General features: G+C 25.5%; 1 pseudogene; it reads left to right on the top strand.

Annotated features, from left to right (window-relative positions):
- Window positions 1-2,083: 2,083 nt before the first annotated feature.
- Window positions 2,084-3,580, top strand: LOC101500802 (GDSL esterase/lipase At5g45910-like; annotated as a pseudogene).
- The last annotated feature ends 2,303 nt before the right edge of the window (window positions 3,581-5,883 follow it).

The raw sequence follows: 5,883 nt of genomic DNA, 5'->3' as shown, positions 1-5,883 counted from the left end.
AGCAAATCTTTGCAAACAAAAAATCAACAAAGAATTTTTAAAAAAAATAAAAATGTTAAATTATGCATTAAGTATTTTCAAAGTAATATATAATTTGTGTTCATTTTTCTTTTATTAATGTTTGGATACAATTTCTATTTCTTTAATACAAAGAAATATTTGTCTGTATAAATTGTTCATGAAAATAAAATACTTATTTCAAAATATTAAACATATAGATTGGATGAAACATAAATCAGATCATAGTTTCAATTAACGGCAAAAATAATCAAAATCAAGTAGTGAGAGGGGTTGTTACACTATCCATCACAAAACTAACACAATTAATTCTTAATACTTCTAAATTAGATAGTTAACATAACCAATAAAACACATGCTCATTTTTTTAAAAGACATAAAAATATTAAATTTAACTAATTGATTAGAGACACAAAATTATTTTGTGTATGAATTGTACATTACAACGGCTTCTTTTGTGATTGATTGTTAGAAGAAGAAATAGTGAAAAAAACTAAAATGTGAAGAAAAAAAATTAAGTTATTGTATAACAATTGTTCTCAATTTTTATGTTGACAATATTAGTGACATATTAATTTTAACTAATTCTTTTGGGACAAAAATTTATCTAGTATATAACTTTTATAATAAAAATAAAAACAAAAACTGTAAAAATAAATTTTATTAATCAGTAAGTCAAAAAAATTAAATGAGAGAAAAACAATTGTTTTTTTTTTTCATGTAAATTTTTATCAAGTTTGCAAGTTTTAAAACATTTTCTTTTGTGTGTAGTAAAACCAATTTCATGGATTTTGCAGGGACTAAGTATAAAATCACTATTTCAACCGTTAAAAAACAAACTTTGTTAAACATTAAGGACTTAAATGAAAATATTAGTATTTTGTAGGACTTAACTAAACTTTTATTTTGTAAGGACAAAAATATTTTTTTTTGCATTTTATATGAACTATTTTCATATTTAATCCTCAATTGATTCATAAAGAGAGTACTATGGTAATGTTTTGTGAATAATTAGATATTTTCTTTTTCCTCTTACTTTCATGAAAATTCTCCAAAATGTAGATCTTTTTTGTTTTTTTGGCAATTTTTCTTTGGACCAGATTTGCAATTTTGATCAGAGGGAATTTGTCTGAAGTTGCACATCCTAAACATATCCTTATAAACCACAACCCTCTTCATATTTCCCAAACTTTCACTTTTCCTTTTAAAAACCCTATAAACTCTCAAATGTACCTCCTTAAACCCCAAAACACTATATATAATAAATTACATTATATTTTGTAAAAATTCACAACGGATAAATGAAAACATTTTTAAAGAAAAATGATACTTTTACAAGTGATTTAAAATATCACATTTATCAACGTAGTCATGGAATAATTTAAACTTTATTCCTTAAATAAAACAATTCAATCTCAATAAATTTGATTTAACTATAATTTCTTAATTTAATTTCATAAACTTACTAACAATGTTTTCTTACAAAAAGTAGTTTCTTATTAAATAAGTAAAATACAACCTATCAATCACATTCCTGGTATCTCATATTCCTGGTAGTTTTCTTAAGTACTTGCATAAATAAGTTAAAGTCTTGCATACACAACTTCCACAATTACATTTTCTCTTTTGATTCCTTAACAAGTTCCCTTGGAGACAGGACACTTGTTAGTATTTCTCTTATAATTGTTATGAACTTTAGAAAAAAGAAGAATTACTATGACGTGTAATTTTAGCGTATGAATCTTGTTTTAGAGTGTTTAGATGGAAACAATAAAAATAGAAAGTGGAAGCAACAACAATAGAAAGAACCAAAAAAATGACAACAAATAATGTTCACAGTAAAGTGATAAATTTGTGTTCATTGATGTGTATGTGTTGGATAGTGTGAGTTGGATCTAACATCATAGATTGCAAAACTAAAAATAGTTAAACAGTTTACAACTAGCAAATTTGAAAAGATCGTTACGTGACTTGACAAATGGATAAGTGGACAATATATAAAGCAGATCAACCCCCTTTCTAAAATCACAACAACTCAAGTCGTTTCTAATATTTCTATAACACCATGAACATATTTATTCTCTTTATTATCACTTTCGCATGTGGTTTTTTCGGAACTGTTGTTTCAAATGGAAATCCTCTGTCGTATGAAGCTATCTTCAACTTTGGTGATTCTACAAGTGACACCGGAAATGCTGCAAGTGACTATCCATCTATGATAATAATGGTGCTTATGGTTCCACGTACTTTAAACATCCATCAGGACGTATGTCGAATGGACGACTCATCATAGACTTCATAGGTACTTTTACACATATTATTTTTACTTTTTAAATAAAATTTTCTCATATTCAAGAAATGATAAGTAAGAAAAATACTAACCAGCACTCTAACATACTCTATTTGATATAATTTCTGAATTAAAATCTATAATATTTAATGTTGGTATATTTTTTATTAAAAAACTCACTAGCTCGTGGTCATTTAATTGTAGCTGAGGCATACGGGTTGCCATTTTTGACGGCCTATAAGAATATCACCAAAAGCCAACCAGATATAAAGAAGGGAGTAAATTTTGCATATGCCGGTGCCACTGCACTTGAATTCGATTATTTTATACGTAATGGTCTCCCACTACCAACGACAAATAATTCACTGAAAGTGCAACTTGATTGATTTAAGATGCTTAAACCCTCCTTGTGTAAAAACAAAGAAGGTTTTGTCATAACTCCTTGCATATTATTTTATTTTTTTCTCAAATACATAGATTTTTCTCAATACTACTAACACAAATTTTATTTCGATGTGACACAGAGTGCGACAACTACTTTAAACAATCGTTATTTCTAGTTGGAGAGATTGGTGGAAATGATGTTTTCTCACATATGATCACAAAGAAAACTGTTATAGAACTGCGAGAAATAGTTCCTTTACTGGTTGAATCAATTACAAATACTGCTACAGTATGTTATAAGTAATTCCAGGAAACTTTCCATTGGGGTGTAATGCTGGTGTATTGAACTTTGTGAATAATAAGAAGAAAGAAGACTATGATGAATTTGGGTTCTTGATAGCTTACAACACTTTCACTAAATACTATAATGAACAACTCAAAAATTCTATAGAGACATTAAAACAGAAACCCCCTCAAGCAAAGATAATATACTTTGACTACTACTGCGCCACCAAACGTTTATATCAAGTTCCACAACAATATGGTGTGTTAGCAATTATATTCTTTTTTTGAAAAATTTACAATGATTTTTTCTTGTCAAATTCATTTAATCACATATATTATTTTATCTACATTAATGATGCAGGCTTTACTTCTGATAAAGTTGAGATTTTGAAAGCATGTTGTGGAGGAGATGAACCATACCATATTAATGCACTTTTGTTTTGTGGAAATCCTGGTACAACAATTTGCTCTGATCCATCAAAACTAATAGATTGGGATGAAGCTCACTTAACCGAAACAGCTTATAAACTAATAGCAAAAGGATTAGTCGAAGACCCTTTTACAAACCCTTCTCTTAAACATGCTCCTTTCAAAATAGCATAGAACTTGTAATACAAATATTGAGAAATAATTTCTTTGATGAGTTATGTACACAATTAGAATTTGTCCTTAACAAGATAAACATATATGTATGTTGTAAAATGAATATTAATTTCTTTTCAACTTGATATATTATCAGTAAACACAATAAAACTTAATTATGTTCGATGAATAGTTTTATTTGCAAAATATTAATTTACCTTAACATAATAAGTATTCTCATTAATTTGTAAAACAAAAATCGCATTGTGATTTAATCAATACTAGTGTGAGAGTTGTGTCATGCATTGTGAAGTACAATAATTTTTAGCTTGAAAAGGAAGAATTGGATCCTACTATTGGATTGCAATTGTACTGCAAATTAATTTCGGCATTTAACTATTAATCTGTTTCACATTAGTTCACCAACATGCATATATACCCTATTTCTGTGTCTTTTTAATTTCCTGAACGAGGCCAAGTGGGAATTTGCATATTATATTTGTAGAAATAATATTGTAGAAACATTAATAGATTTTTTTGCGTGCAAAAAAAAATTATATAACCTTCTCTTTAAATTTTAATTCAAATGATAAATAATATTATTAGATTTGATATTTCGCAGTTGTGTGTGGGTTTATGTGATATTTATCATCTCTTCAATAGACTAAAAAAGAAAAAAGAAAAAAAAAAGAATTATATAACTCTAACTTCTTTTCTTCTCGGATTAGAGCTAGAACACCATTTTGTTACCTTAAATTTATTTTATAAAAAAAATAAATTTAATTACAATTTTAGTCTTTTTATTTTTATTTATTTGTTTACAAAAATGGTTCCCTTAGTTTTAGTTCTTTTCTTAAAATTTTAAAGGCAAAAATAGTATTGTGACATGTTTTCAATTATGTGACAAATGATCTCATTCAAATAGATTAATTATTTACATTTTATTTATTAAATTACAAAATAAATAATTTTTGGAGTCAAATAATGAAGTTTTAAAGGAATTTTCTTATAATATCATTATATTATATATCACATAAAGGAAACTAAAACTAAGAAATTTTAAAATAAATGGACAAATTTCATAAGTGGAATGAATATAAGAGACTAAAAATAGAATGAGAGAAGCATGAAAATTTAAAACTAAATGGATAGTGTCAAGTAGCTAGCGAAATATAGTTAAAATGAATCAATTAAAACAATCATTGATCGAAATCTCTAACCGCTTATATCCAATTTAATAGTTACAAAAGTTGAATGATTAATGTACCAATTGTGTAAACAAAATTTACATGATATTAAATCAATATTTTTTATATCACATTTCAAAATATTTTAATAAATATATAAAAAAAATATAATTAATTTGAAGAATGAGATATTATTGATGAAAAAATTTCAAATTAAATTATTAATAATAAAATCTTAAAAGAAAAAATAATATATTTATTAGTATAAACTGTTTTTACACTGATAGTTAAGGGTTACTCTTAACTTTATCATTCACAATATAATTATAATATTTATAAAATAATCATTAATATTCATTATCAATAATAAGAGTAATAGTTTAAGTTTTTAATAATATAAATAAAGGTAATTAATATTTAATTAAAAAATATCAGTGTCAACATCATTGACATGTAGTCAATGTCACATCATTAATAAATAGTCCCATCAGCATTTTTTTAATAAAAAAAACACATTGAGGAGTATTTTAAAACTTTATAAAAATTATAATAATATTAATAAATAAAAATATTTACACAAATTAAAATCATTTAAAAAATTATCTTTAAATTTTAGTTCAACTGATAAAAATTAATATTATTAAATTAGCATTTACGTCACTTCTAAAATAAACAACAATTATCTAAAAATTTGACCTATTAGATAGATCATCAAGAAAATAGCCCTAGCAGCAACAAGATTGAAATATGCAACAACAATCCAAGGGTACATACAACAAACTCATATTTGTAGGACCAAAAAAAGGATATTTAAGTCTTTTCGAAAAATATGCCATATTCTGAATTGAAAAATAATTGGTTAAACTTGGATTGCACATGAATTAAAAGCTGTTAGAGAATCTTTACATCATTCTTTCCTTTATATTATTCCTACATCTTTTTCTGATGCTCTGTTTTGTTCGCATTCTCTTCTTCTTCTTCCATTTATTTTCCTTTTTAACAAATTAAATTCAGAGGATAAATATGTTTATTTTGTTTGTGGATTATAAAATTGATAAATTTGTTTTTTCAATTTGAATTTTCCAATTGTGTTGCAAACGTTTGTCCTCAAAGTAAAAATGTCATGCCAAGGCTGTG

This window comes from Cicer arietinum, chromosome 3, assembly GCF_000331145.2.
Source record: "Cicer arietinum cultivar CDC Frontier isolate Library 1 chromosome 3, Cicar.CDCFrontier_v2.0, whole genome shotgun sequence".
Classification (NCBI taxonomy): Eukaryota; Viridiplantae; Streptophyta; class Magnoliopsida; order Fabales; family Fabaceae; genus Cicer; species Cicer arietinum.
Note: the sequence above shows the minus strand (reverse complement) of the source record. Positions and strands in the feature narration are given on the sequence as shown.